This window comes from Nicotiana tomentosiformis, chromosome 11 (genome assembly GCF_000390325.3).
Source record: "Nicotiana tomentosiformis chromosome 11, ASM39032v3, whole genome shotgun sequence".
Taxonomy (NCBI): domain Eukaryota; kingdom Viridiplantae; phylum Streptophyta; class Magnoliopsida; order Solanales; family Solanaceae; genus Nicotiana; species Nicotiana tomentosiformis.
The window spans coordinates 99,502,600-99,518,387 of NC_090822.1; positions in this window are offsets into that span (position 1 = coordinate 99,502,600).

Sequence of the window (15,788 nt, forward strand, 5' to 3'; positions counted from 1 at the left end):
TGTCATGCTATTCTGGACTATCAAGCAAAAATCGTGACGTTGACGATGCCGGGGTTGCCAAAGGTTGAATGGAGGGGTTCTCTAGATCTTGTTCCTAGCAGGGTAATTTCTTATTTGAAGGCCCAACGTATGGTTGGAAAGAGATGCTTGTCATATTTGGCCTTTGTGAGAGATGTTGATGCAAATGCTCCTATTATTGATTCAGTACCGGTCGTGCGAGACTTTCCGGATGTATTTCCTACAGACCTGCCGGGTATGCCATCCGATAGGGATATTGATTTCAGTATTGACTTGGTGCAGGGCACTCAGCCTATTTCTATTCCTCTGTATCGTATGGCACCAACTGAGTTAAAAGAATTGAAAAAGCAACTTCAAGAACTCCTTGAAAAGGGGTTTATTAGGCCTAGTGTGTCACCTTGGGGTGTACCGGTTCTATTTGTGAAAAAGAAAGATGGTACTATGCGGATGTGCATTAATTATAGGAAGTTGAACAAAGTTACAATCAAGAATAAATATCCATTGCCGCGTATTGATGATTTATTTGACCAGCTTCATGGAGCGAGGGTGTTCTCCAAAATTGATTTGGGGTCTGGGTATCACAAATTAAAAATTCGGGATTCGGATATTCTAAAGACGACATTCAGGACACGTTATGGCCACTATGAATTTCTTGTGATGTCTTTTGGGCTAACCAATGCCCCAACAACATTTATGCATTTGATGAATAGTGTATTTCAGCTATATCTTGATTTATTTGTCGTGGTATTCATTGATAATATTCTGGTGTACTCACGTAGCCAAGAGGAGCATGCACAACAAACTGGGTATTGTATTACAAAGGCTGAGAGATGAGAAACTTTATGCCAAATTCTCTAAGTGTGAGTTCTGGCTCAGTTTGGTGGTATTCTTGGGACATATAGTGTCCAGTGAAGGTATTAAGGTGGATCCGAAGAAAATAGAGGCAGTTCAGAACTGGCCCAAACCATCCTTAGTTACTGAGATTAGGAGTTTTCTCGGCTTGGCCGGTTATTATCGTCGTTTCATGGAGGGTTTCTCATTTATTGCATCGCCTATGACTAAATTGACCCAGAAAGGTGCTCCGTTCAGGTGGTCGAATGAATGTGAAGAGAGCTTTCAGAAGCTCAAGACAGCTTTGACTACAGCTCCAGTATTGGTGTTGCCTATAGGTTCAGAGTCTTATACTGTGTATTATGACACATTGCGTATTGGTCTCGGCACAGTGCTGATGCAAGACGGTAGGGTGATTACCTATGCGTCCAGACAGCTAAAGATACATGAGAAGAATTATCCAGTCCACGATATTAAGTTAGCAGCTATTGTTCATGCCTTGAAAATTTGGCGGCATTACTTATACATTGTCCAGTGTGAGGTGTATACCGATCATCGAAGTCTACAACATTTGTTTAAACAGAAGGATCTTAACTTACGGTAGCGAAGGTGGTTGGAGTTGCTAAAGGATTATGATATCACCATTCTCTATCATCCCGGAAAGGCCAATGTGGTGGCCGATGCCTTGAGTCGTATGGCAGAGAGTTTGGGCAGCTTAGCATATTTACCGGTAGTTGAGAGGCCTTTAGCCTTGGAGGTTCAAGCCTTGGCTAATCAGTTTGTTAGATTGGATATTTCCGAGCCGAAACGAGTTTTGGCCTGTGTGGTTTCTCGGTCTTCTTTATATGATTGCATCAGAGAGCGCCAATATGATGATCCACATCTGCTTTCCCTTAAGGACACGGTTCAGCACGGTGATGCCAAGGAAGTCACTATTGGATATGACGGTGTATTACGGATACAGGGCAGGCTATGTGTACCTAATGTAGATGGTTTGCGTGAGCTGATTCTCTAGGAAGCTCACAGTTCGCGGTACTCTATTCATCCAGGTGCCGCGAAGATGTATAAGGATTTGAGACAGCACTATTGGTGGAGGCGGATGAAATAAGATATAGTTGGGTTTGTATCTCGGTGTTTAAATTATTAGCAGGTAAAGTACGAGCACCAGAGACCGGGCGGATTGCTACAGAGACTTGAAATTTCGGAGTGGAAGTAGGAACGTATTACCATGGACTTCGTAGTTGGACTCCCACAGACTTTGAGAAAGTTTGATGCTGTTTGGGTGATAGTAGATCGGTTGACCTAATATGCGCATTTTATTTCAGTCGATACTAATTATTCTTCGGAGCAGTTGGCTGGGATTTATATTCGCGAGATTGTTTGCCTACACGGTGTGCCGGTGTCCATTATTTCAGATCGGGGTATGTAATTTACCTCACAGTTTTGGAGGGCAGTGCATCGAGAATTGGGCACACAAGTTCAGTTGAGTACAACATTTCACCCTCAGAAGGACGGACAGTCCTAGCGCACTATTCAGATATTGGAGGATATGCTATGCACTTGTGTCATTGGGTTTGGGGGTTCTTGGGATCAATTTCTGCCACTCACCGAGTTTGCTTACAATAATAGCTACCAGTCAAGCATTCAGATGGCTCCGTATGAATCTTTATATGGGAGATGGTGTCGGTCTCCGGTGGGTTGGTTTGATCCTGGTGAGGTTAGACTATTGGGTACTGACTTAGCTCAGGATGCTTTAGAGAAGGTCAAAGTAATTCAGAAACGGCTTCGCACGACACAGTCTAGACAGAAGAGTTATGCCAATAGTAAGGTTCGTGATGTTGTTCACATGGTTGGGGAGAAGGTTCTGCTCAAGATTTCACCCATGAAGGGTGTGTTGAGGTTCGGGAAAAAGGGAAAGTTGAGCCCTCGGTATATTAGGCCTTTTGAGATACTTAAGAAAATTGGGGATGTGGCTTATGAACTTGCTTTGCCAACTAGTCTATCAGGTGTTCATCTAGTGTTCCATGTATCCATGCTCCGAAAGTATGTCGGGGATCCGTCTCACATTCTGGATTTTAGTACAGTACAATTGGACGGTAATTTGACTTATGATGTGGAGCCGGTGGCTATTTTAGACCGGCAGGTTCGAAAGCTGAGGTCAAAGAACATAAAATCAGTGAAGGTGCAGTGGAGAGGCCAGCCAGTAGGAGAAGCTACTTGGGAGATTGAGCAGGAGATGCGGAGCAAATATCCACACTTATTTGAGACCCCAGGTATTGCTCTAAACCCGTTCGAGGATGAACATTTATTTAAGAGGGGGAGAATATAACGACCCGCCCGGTCGTTTTGAGTATTATAACCCAGTTACCCCATTTACTGTTCAATTTATGCTTTATAGTTTTTTATGACTTACCAGGTTAGTGGGTTCAGGTCCGAAAGGAATTCGGAGTGAAATGAGATACTTAGTCTTATAATTAAAAATTTAAGTTAGAAAAGTGGACCGGATATGGACCCATGTGTAAACGACCTTGGATTTGAATTTTGATGATTCCAATAGCTCCGTATGGTAATTTTGGTCTTAGGAGCGTGTTCGAAATATTATTTGGAGGTCCGTAGTGGAATTAGGCTTGAAATGCTGAAAGTTGAATATTTGGGAAGTTTGACCTGGGGGTTGACGTTTTGATAACGGGGTCGAAATTCGATTCTGAAAATTTGAGTGCCTCAGTTATGTCATTTATGACTTGTGCGCAAAATTTGAGGTAAATCGGACGTGATTTGGTAGGTTACAGAGTCGTTTGTAGAAATTAGAAATTTCAAAGTTCATTAGGCTTGAATTGGGGTGTAATTCATGGTTATAGCATTGTTTGAGGTGATTTGAGGGTTCGACTAAGTCCATATGATGTTTTAGGACTTGTTGGTATATTTAGTTGAGGTCCCGAGGGGCTCGGGTAAGTTTTGGATGGTTAACGGATCATTTTTGGCCTTGGTGAGATTGTTGATATCTGCTGCTGCATTTTTCTCATTTTCTCTTACGCGTTTGCGAAAAGTGTTTTCTGAGTGTGTGGTTTTGTTCTTCGCGTCCGCGAAGGGGAGGACGTGAATGCAAAGGTATGGTCTATGTGTGCATCCCGAATGCATGAGAGGTGTCACGTTCGCGAAGAGGAGTGAGGCTATTGGGGACCTCTGGGTCCTTGTTCTACGCGTTCGCGAGGTCACAGTCGCGTTCACGAAGGGTTAAATTTGTGGGCAGTCGAGTTGTGCTTCGCGAACGTGAGGGACCTGTTGCCTTCACGAAGAAGAGAGGTCTGTACAGAGAGTTTAAGTTCTGAAAATGGGACTTCGTCCCATTTTCAGTTTTTTTGACGGATTTGAGTCCGGGAAGAGGCAATATTTTGGAGTTTTTCAAGAAAAACAACGGGGTAAGTTTTCTTAACTCAATATTGGTTAAATTACCCGAATCCATGGTTGTTTTTATCATTTAATTGGCAAATTAAGTTGGAAAAGTTTGAAAACCCTCTTAGTTTAAATTGAAGATTTGAGGGTCGAGTTGGGTCGGATTTTGATAAAGTTGGTATGGTTAGACTCATGGTTGAATGGGCTTTCGGATTTTGTAACTTTTGTCGAATTCTAAGACGTGGGCCCCACTTGCGATTTTTGAACTAAAATTCGGATATTTATGAAAAATTAGTATTTTCTTATGAAGTTAATTCCAATAAATTTTATTGACTTAAACAAATTATTTGTGACTAGATTCGAGGCATTCAGAGGCCGATTTGCGAGGCAAAGGCATAGCAGAGTAAAGAATTTCACGCTCTGAGGTAAGTAACCATTTTAAATCTGGTCTTGAGGGTATTAAACCCCGGATTTTGATATCATGTGATTATTTTAGAGGTGACGCACATGCTAGGTGACGGGTGTGTGGGCGTGCACCGAGAGGATCGTGACTTGGTCCGTCCCAGGAAACTGTAAAGTTGAATAAATTATTGTTAGTTATATGCTCTCTATGTGTTGATAAAAATTTGACTGTAAATCATGTTAGAAATCATGCTTAGGCTATGTGATAGTACTGTTGGGACCCACAGAGGTCGCATACTTGTTGAATTTCCTGCTAAATGCTATATGTACTCAGTCTCAGTTTTTACTTGCACATTTTATCTCATTCTCTGTTGTTATTATTGATACATCATATCATTGTTGTTTGGGCTGATTTCATAATTATTAAGAGCCCGAGAGACTGGAGAGATTTATGACTGAGTGAGGCCGAGGGCCTGATTGTGAGATATTGATACTATAGCACGTGAGTTGTCCGTGCAGCACGTGAGTTGGCCGTGCAGATTCTTATATTATACTATAGCACGTGAGTTGGCCGTGCGGATCCTTATATTATACTATAGCACGAGAGTTAGCCGTGCAGCACGTGAATTGGCCGTGCGGATCCAGATAGTTATATTATGGCACATGAGATGTCCGTGAAGCACGTGAGTTGTCCGTGCAGATTATAGCGCTTGGGCTGTAGGAGCCACTCCGGAGTCTGTACACCCCCAATGAGCGCCGGTACTTATTGAGAGTGAGTGATGAGGGCTGGGAGCCCAGTGAGTGATTGTTGTCCTAAGAGGCTGTACTTGATTTCCATTTGTTGTTGCACTTAGTTGCTATCTGTCATTGTTGTGAAATCTCTAAAAGATTGTTGATATACGGATTACATGAACAGGAACTGTATAAAAAAATTGATTTGTCATTAAACTGCCAGATTTGATCGCATGTCTATTCTTTACTGGAATTACTGAAAATGAACCATAACTGTGTAGCTCGTTACTATCTTCAGTTCCTTATTTATTATTGTTACTTGCTGAGTTGGTTGTACTCATACTACACCCTGCACTTCGTGTGCAGATCCAGGTGTTCCCGGACATAGCGGGGGTTGATCCTTTCGCGCGGTTGATTTTTAGGAGATTTTGGGGTAGCTGCTGTGTTCCGCGGACCTTATCTCTCCTTATCTATCTCTTGTTTACTGTATTGGGTCTCAGACTATTATAAACTATATTTTCCAGACTTGTATTCATATTAGATGCTCATGTACCCAATGACACTAGGTTTTGGGGAGTGTTTGTATTGTATTTAAATATTATATTTTCAAACTTAAAGAAAAGTTTTGGTTTATTGAGATTATCGGCTTGCCTAGTATCGAGATAGGTATCATCACGACAGGTTGGGATTTTGGGTCGTGACAATATGACTCTATGTTCGCCCTAATGGAAAAATCTAACGATGATGAATATGATGATGATGATGAGGCAAACTTTCTAGACGTTCAAAGAAATTTGAAATCTTACTCTAAACAAAAAAAGCTTATGTCTTTGGCAAATGTTTTAATTGATATTTATCACAGTCTTATAAATGATAAAAATACTTTAACTGTGGAACTAGGAGAGGTAGAAAATGAGAGAGATGATCTGGTAATCGTAGTGGCTGGCCTAAAAGAAACCATCAGGGATCTAATTAAAGAAAAGAATGTTCTGATTAATAAAATTGAAGACGTAGAAAATGTGAGAGATAATTTTTTGATAGTAGTCATGGACCTAAAATAAACAATATAGGAATTAAAAAGAGGAAATAGTTCTGGGATTATCCAAAAGGGAAAGGAAGTTACAAGTGAGGCACACATTAAGATTGAACATGAACTCAAATCTGTGAAATCTAGTCTGTGTGCTAAACTTGAAAGAAACAGACAACTTCAAGAAGATCTAGACAGAGTTAAAAATGACCTAGAGAAATCTCTAAAGTGGACCTGGTCCTCTGATACAATTACTGACATGTATGCAAGCAAGGGTGGGAACACGGAGGGAGTTGGATTCCAAAAGGAAAAGATTCCCTACAATCCACATAGCAAGTATGTTACTGTCCCTGAGAACTGGCTTTGCATTCACTGTGGCAACACTGGACACTTTAAGGAAAATTGTAAGGCTAGATTTCAGTCCCACCAGAAAAACAAGATGTTTGTGGAAAGGGTAACTATTGCTAAGGAACCTGGTCCCTCTGTCAAAAAATGTGTATTGCTTGTCTAGACAAAAAGAAGTTTAATTCACCTTTTTCCTCACTACAAGGGACCCAAACTTGTTTGGGTTCCTAAATCTAATCCTTGATTCTCTTATGCAGGAAGCAGTGATAAGGAAGCAGCCAAAAATGGTATATGGATAGTGGCTGCTCCAAGTATATGACTGGAAGCATCGATGATTTCCTTTCACTCAAAGCCCTGCAAGAAGGGAGTGTGTCCTCTGGAGATGGAAAAAAGAGATACATTCTGAGAGTAAGAAAAATTGGGAAGAAACTCACCCACTCAATTAAATATGTGTATTATGTGAACGGCTTAAAATATATCCTATTGAGCGTTTTCCAAATCTGTGACAAAGGAAAAAAGTGGAATTTGTGTAAACAATCTGCACAGTCACAAATCTTGTGACTAGTGAAGTGGTCCTGATGGCAAAAAGATATAAAAATATTTATGTTGCTGATTTTGAGTCCTTGCAAAATGGGGATCTCACATGTCTGGGTGCTATTGATAATGACGCTGAACTATGACACAGAAGATTGGGTCATGCAAGTTTACGTTGCTGAACAAATTGGTCAAGAAGCACCTGGTTCGTGGCCTGCCTAAGTCAAGCTTCAATGATCACAAGGTGTGTGATGCATGTGTAAAAGGAAAGCAAGTCAGGTCCTCCTTCAAGCCCAAAAAAGAAGTTAGCACCTCTAGGCCACTTGATCTCCTCCATATGGATCTGTGTGGACCTATGAAGGTGCTAAGTAGAGGAGGAAAGAAGTACATTTTTGTCATAGTGGACGACTATTATAGATTCACATGGACCTTGTTCCTTAGAACCAAGGATGAAACTTTTCCAGTGTTTGCTGCTTTTGTGAAGATTATCCAAGTAAAAATAAGCCATAATGTTATGTGTATAAGATCTGATCGCGGCAAAGAGTTCGATAATGCAAAATTCGACGAATTCTATGCTGAAAATGGCATAAGTAATAATTTTTCAACTCCAAGAACACCTCAACAAAATAGTGTTATGGAGAGGAAAAATAGGACTCTTGAAGACATGGCAAGGACAATGCTGATTGACAGTGGAGTTGCAAAAAGTTTATAGGCAGAAGTAGTTAACACTGCATGCTACTTGGTGAACAGGTGCATGATCAGGTCCCTCCTGAACAAAACCCCGTATGAACTGCTGAACGGGAGGAAACCCAAGCTAACACATTTAAGGATATTTGGCTGCAAATGTTTTGTCCTCAACAATGGTAAAGAAGCACTTGGAAAATTTGATACCAAAAGTGATGAAGGAATCTTTCTTGGCTATTCATCACAAAGCAAAGCCTACAACAAAAGAACTCAATATGTTGAGGAAAGAATACATGTGATCTTTGATGAATCACACCACCCATGTGGGAAAGATTCACAGAATAAGATTGATCAAGACAGAGAGCAGTCAACGGTTCTTGGTAAAGTCATTGATATGGCAAATGGAAAGGCTGACATGATGAGTGATGTCAAGGAATCAAATGAAGATGGTGCAGTTGTATCTCCTACTTATGTAGAGGAACCTGGTTCCTCAATCACAACAACTGAAGCTGATAATAGAGTTGTTGATGATATGCAAGGAACCCCAAATACTGAGCTGAGAAGCGGGACTCATGTCAACAATGGATCACATTCAGAAGAACCCGGATCCTCTCACAATTGGATTAAGGTGTCTAACTGGAAGCACAAAAGTTCACACCCTCTTCAAAATGTGATTAATCCTCTTGACTTAGGGATTCAAACTAGATTAAAGTCAAGAAACTCATTTGCCTTCTCAGTCTTCTCTCTCAAAAGTAGCACAAAAATATCAAGGAAGCATTGAAAGATGATGACTGGATTACTGCTATGCAAGATGAACTCCATCAATTTGAGAGGAACATCGTATGTCACCTGGCTCCTCGACCTGCTGATAGAACTGTTATAGGAACTAGGTGGGTATTCAGAAACAAACTTGATGCGTTTGGAAAAACAACAAGGAACAAGGCAAGGTTAGTAGTTCAAGGCTACAATCAAGAGGAAGGGATCAACTATGATAAAACTTTTGCTCTGGTTGCTCGAATGGAAGCCATCAGAATCCTTATTGCCTTTGCATCTCATATGAAATTCAAATTGTTCCAAATGGATGTCAAAAGTGCATTTCTGAATGGATATCTCAAAGAAGAAGTCTTCGTCAAACAACCACCTGGCTTTGAATGTGATGAGCATCCTGAGCATGTATTCAAGCTTGACAAGGCTTTATACGGGCTGAAGCAGACTCCTCGTGCATGATATAAAAGGTTGTCCAAATTCCTCCTAGAAAATAGATTTACAAGAGGAAAAATCGACAACACCCTATTTTTGAAGAAATGTTTAGGAACCTGCTCATTGTGCAAGTCTATATTGACGACATCATATTTAGTGCAACAAACGATTCTCTGTGTGAAGAGTTCGCAAAGCTCTTGGGAAGTGAGTTTGAAATGAGCATGATGGAGAAATTGAATTTCTTCTTGGGTCTGCAAGATAAGCAAACTCCTAAGGGCACAATGATAAATCAACAAAAGTACATCAAAGAGCTTCTAAAGATATTTGAGATGGAAAGTTCAAAGATCATTGATACTCCTATTACCACTTCCACTCGTCTGGACAGGGATGAATTTGGTTCCCCTATGAACGAGACCATGTACAGAGGTATCACTGGGTCACTCTTGTATCTCACAATAAGGAGACCGGATATCGTATTCATTGTAGGATTATGTGCTAAGTTTCAATCTAATCCAAAGGAATCTCATCTGAAGGCCGCTAAGAGAATTCTAAGGTATCTCAAAGGAACAGAGGACCCGGTTCTCTACTACCCTTCAGGAGACAATTACGACTTGATTGGGTATGCTGACGCTGATTATGCTGGTTATCCGGTGGAAAACACTTCTGGCATGGCACATTTTTTGGGATCGTGTCTCATTTCATGGGGTATGAGGAAAAAAAATTCAGTGGCCCTTTCAACTACAGAAGCTGAGTATGTGGTTGCTGCATCTTGCTGTGCTCAATTGTTGTGGATCAAGCAGCAACTAGAAGACTTTGGTGTATTTTCTCATTGTGTGCCATTACTGTGTGATAACACCAGTGCTCTCAACATGGCAAAGAACCCAGTTCGGCATAAGAGAACAAAGCACATTGATGTGGAACAACATTTTCTCAGAGATAATGTTGAAAAAGGGCTTATCTGCATGGAGTTTTGCAACACAGAAGACTAAATTGCAGATATCTTCACCAAAGTACTGATAAGACAGAACTTTGAAAAGAATCGATTTGTTTTGGGGTTGATAAAATCAAGATAAGCACTTGGTCCCTCAATGATTGACTATGAAAGAAATGAACAAGTAAAACAGCTAAAAAGTATTTTTTGTCAAGTTCTAACTCATTTCTATACCGTTAAAGGTAGAAGTGCATGGCAATTACAGAGCAAATAAGAAGCTAGTAGTATTGCATTTTGGTAAAAGGATGAGGCTCACATTTACAAAACTTGTCAGGGAAAGTGCCACGTTATTAAAATGTCAGTTTCTCCTTCTCCCATCTTTAAAACCCAAACGTCGTACCCGTTACTAAACGACCCGTCTACCCAGCAAATTCATACCCGTTTGTAACCGGTCCCTCACCCTCTTTAAATAAATCCAAACGAAGTCTTTTTCATCATTATTCATATCAAAGCCAAACATTCCCTTTTTCTCTCTCAAAATCAAACACTTTTTCTCTCTTGCTTTAACTGTAGATCCTCACCATGTCTGAAAATCTAGAAGCTTCAAATGTCTCCAGTATAATATCCACTGTGTCTCCATCTCACGATGCACAGAACCAAGAGTCTGAGTCTCTTTTGTCACCAAGTCAAAACCCTACACCTGACCCCCAACCACATACTTACTTCCTCTCTAACCCATTCGAGTTCTGGTTCTCACCGGTGTCGCAAGCCTCAAAACCCTAAAAGGTTTGTTGTTGAGACCTCGCCTTCTATCTTGCCAGAAAAATGGAATAGGGAGAGACAGTAGATGGTAACAAAAGTCAGGAAGTTTCCAGTATGATAGCTGAAGAGAGTGTTGAAGCCCAACAGACTGTGGTCCTTAGCAGTGATGGTTCAGCAGTGACCATTCTAAGCTTCAATTTGAACGTTACCAACTCCATAGGTAATATTTCTCCCGTGTCTTCTGAATTTACTTTGGGGGTAAATGAACAAGAAGCCATTGAGAATATGTTGTTAATCGCTGCTGAGAGAATTTTGGTTGGTGGTTGTGAGGATGTTGATGAGACTATTGGGTCTCTGGGGGGGAAGGTAAAGGTCATCCGGAAGAGAGTAGGGAACTGCTCCTCTTGAAAGTCTAGCACCTGATAGTACTACTAGGGAAACAAATGAGGGACCTGTTTCCTCAGCCCAAGAGGAGCCCTCTACTCTTACTTGGGATGAAACTCCCTGCTCTACAAAAGAGCCCCAGGTCAATACTGATCCTGCTTCCTCTCCTCATTTTGATGTTGAGACATTAAACTTTGTCATCCCTGAAATGAGATCTTTATCTGAAAAGGAAAATAGTGAGGATGACTATGATAATATGTAAGTAGCAAGCTTCATTGCTGCTCGTAGGGGAAAAGAAGTTCCAAATGTGCCTACTCTTAAAAGACCTACTACTAGGTTGCAAAAGAAGGAGGCCCTTCAAACTGTTCTGAAGAAAAACAAAGAAGCGAAAAAAAGGAGGAGGTTGGTGAAAGGGGGAAAGATGGTGAATGAGGAAGAAGTGCCTCCAGTACTTGTTGTTAATGTTAATGAAGAGGTGAATGAGGAACCTGGTTCCTTAATTCGTAAGTCCTCTAAGAAACCTACAGTTCCAAGACCTAGGAAAGAGTCATCTGTGAAGATAATGGAAGTTAGCAATATTAAGGTAGAAGAGACTGGTGAGAAGGTGTCTGAAAAGTCTAGTAAAAAAGTGTCTGAGAAATTATTTGAGAAATCCGCAGAGAAGGGGAAAAGTGTGACAAAGTTGTGAAAAGGAAGGCTAGAGTCAATGAGGAACCACGTTCCTCCAAGAAGGCCAAGGTGGGTGTGGCCAATGATGAAGAAAGAGAAAACCTGAGAAACCATAAGGTGTTGTGGGGCAAAACATTTGCTTCTGATATTCTTGACCTGACAGGGATGCACCACCAGGTTAATATCTGTGAATTTCAACAGTGGACACATTTGTTCACCAATGACAGCCCTAAGGCGTATGAGGCAGAGGTGTGCAAGTTCTATGCAGACATGTTCACGGTAGAAGATGACAACATCTACCTAAAGGTGAATGGTGTTGACTTTGTGATGGATGAGGCTGTGTTGGGAGCAATTCTAGGAGTGCCTACTGGCGGAATATCATCCATTGAGGGGACTTGTTCTCCAAACTTCAGAAACGTCATTTTGAAGGATGATGCAGTACAACAAGGGGAACGGGTACACAAGAAGGCCCTCCTTCCAGTGTACCAACTATTGTTTGAGATGGTGAACAAGGTTTTGCTCCCGCGCGCAGAAAGGTGTTCCATTACATCTTGAACATACATGTTCCTCATGAAAGCAATGGATGCCTACTCCACTATCAATTTGCCGGATATCATGATTGAGCACATGAAAAAAGTGGCAGATTTTAAGGATGGTAATCATGGGTTGACCTGCGGGGTCTTACTCACTAAGGGATATAACTTATTCAAAGTCCCTTTGGGAAAAGCTACAATAGGTAGTCGCAAGCAAACCTTCTTCAAGACCACCTTAGAAGAGTGTGAGTGCATTGATAAGAAAGGAAGGGTCGGCAGCAATTCACTATCTCTCAGCTGATTGAGGCTCAGAATGTTTCCAATGAAGAGATAAGGAAATTGAAGGCACGAAATATTATTCTTGAGAGACAGCTTAGTTAGGCTCAAGAAGCACCGGTTCCAACAGTGCACAAGGCACAGAGGTTGCCCATTTGTCTAAAGAAAATGCATATCTCAAGAAACAGGTGGAGGACCTAAAGGAGCGGATGCTCAACGAGCAAATGTCTGCAAATGCCAAAATGGATATTCTCCTTCGAACTCTTGCCTCTTCATCCCTGCCTCCCCCTTCCAGTGCTCCTTAAAATCGTCCATTTCCCAGTGTCTAGTTCAAAGTTGTTTGTCCTCTGATTTGGACTGTCACGACCTAATTTTCCCTCCGTGTGAAGTTGTGACGGCAGCTAGTCTCTACAACTAGATAAGCCTAACATTTTGTGGAATAATGAAATAAAAATATAAATTTAACCAACTATTCAAAAATACACAACAATCCCAAAACCCGAAATATCGTGAATCACAAACTACAGAAGGAGAATCTAGTGTCTATATACATCAGAGTCTAAAAAAGGAAAAATACAGAAGATAATGGACATGAGAAAGAGTAAAAGGGGACTCTGAGGTCTGCGGACGCAGCAGATATACCTTGAAGTCTTCAAAGCTGGCCCGACTCACTGATAGTGTGGCAGATAAGGAGTACCTGGATCTGCACAAGAAAAACATGTGCAGAGAGTAGCGTGAGTACACCACAATCGGTACCCAGTAAGTGCCAAGCCTAACCTCGGTCAAGTAGTGATGAGGTCAAGTCAGGGCCCTACTGGTAAATATATAATAAAACAAGATAGAGTATAATACCGCAATAAAATAAAGTCTGAAATTTAACAACAATGAAATCATAGAAGGTAACAGCTCAGTACATAGAAACACAAAGGGGAATCTCCCGAGATACCATCTCGTAGTCCCAAACGTAAATGTGCAGTAGAGGGGGATCTCCCGGAATACCGTTCTGTAGTCCCAAAGTAAATATGCAGTACAGGGGGATCTCTTGGAATACTGTTCCATAGTCCCAAAGTAAATGTGCAGTACATGAGGATCTCCCGAAATACCGTTCCGTAGTCCCAACAGGGGGATCTCCCGGAATACCGTTCCGTAGTCCCAAAGTAAATATGCAGAGAAAACAGTAGAATTCAATAGTTACGACACAAAATTCTACAGTTCAACCTAAGTACCAGTTAAGGAAAGACAGGTAAATTCACTAAACATGTTGCACGTAGTTCAAGTAAATGGTTAAAGCAAGTAGGCATGCTATTCTAAACTAAAACGATACTACACATGCTGATGAAACTCAAATAAGAAAGAAATCAGGTTATTTCTTAGTAGAAAATAGGGTTTTTACATAATTAGCCCGTGTACATACTCGTCACCTCACGTACACGACGCTCATATATCAAAAACAATACAAATCTTACGGGGAGTTCCCCAACATAAGGTTAGACAAGCCACTTACCTCGAACCAAGCTCAATCAATTGGTAAGAATGCCTTTCCCACGAATATCCGGCTCCGAATGGCCCAAATCTAGCTATTACTCCAAAAACCAAAATGAAACCTCTCGGCAAGTCACAATAGCAGAAAAAGATATGGGAGAAGTAGTAACTAGGGGATCGAGGCTATTACTCTCAAAACGACGGGCCGGGTCGTTACATCCTCCCTCTCTTAAAACAATCGTTCGTCCTCGAATGAGCATAGAGACATACCTGAAGTGGTGAAAAGATGAGGATAATGGCTGCGCATATCCTGCTCGGTCTCCCAAGTCGCCTACTCGATCGGCTGCTCCCTCCACTGAACCTTCACGAAAGCAATGTTCTTTGATCTTAGCTTTCTGACCTGCCTGTCTAAAATAGCCACTAGCTCCTCAACAAAAGATAGATCCTTGTCCAACTGGACTGAGCTGAAATCCAACACATGAGACGGATTGTTATGATACTTCGGGATCATAGAAACATGGAATACCGGATGAACTCCTGCTAAACTGGAGGTAAGGCAAGCTCATAACCAACCTTCCCAAATCGCCGCAACACCTCAAATGGACCAATGAACCTTGAGATCAGCTTGCCCTTCTTTCCAAACCTCATAACGCCATTCATAGGCGAAACCTGGAGCAAGACTCGCCCTCCAACCATGAATGCCACATCGCGAACCTTTCGATCCGCGTAACTCTTCTGTCTGGACTGGGCTATGCGAAGTCTATCCTGAATCACCTTAGCCTTTTCCAAGGCATCCTGAACCAAGTCCGTACCAATAATCTGGCCTCGCCGGGCTCGAACCAACCCACTGGGGACCGACACCGCCTACCATATAGGGCCTCATACGGTGCCATCTGAATGCTGGACTGATAACTGTTGTTGTAAGCAAACTCCGCAAATGGCAAGAACTGGTCCCAAGCACCCTTATAATATATCACACACGCACGGAGCATATCCTCTAATATCTTAATAGTGCACTCGGACTGCCCGTCCGTCTGAGGGTGAAATGTTGTGCTTAACTCAACCCGAGTACCCAACTCATGTTGTACAGCTCTTCAGAACCATGATGTAAACTACGTACCCCGGTCAGAGATGACAGATATCGGTACGCCATGAAGCCTGACGATCTCACAGAGGTAGATTCGAGCTAGCTGCTCGGAAGAATAGGTAGTCATCATAGGAATGAAATGAGCCGACTTTGTCAGCCTATCCACAATCACCTAAACTGCATCAAACCTCCGCTGAGTCCATGGGAGTCCAACAATGAAAACCATAGTGATCCGCTCCCATTTCCATCCCGGAATCTCCAACTTCTGAAGCAACCCACCTGGCCGCTGATGATCATACTTCACCTGCTGACAATTTAGACATCGAGCCACATAATCTACTATGTCCTTCTTCATCCTCTTCCACCAGTAATGCTGCCACAAGTCCTGATACATCTTTGCGGCACCCAGATGAATAGAGTACCGCGAACTGTGAGCCTCATGACGAATCAACTCACGCAAACCATCTACATTGGGCACACATAGCATGCCCTGAATCC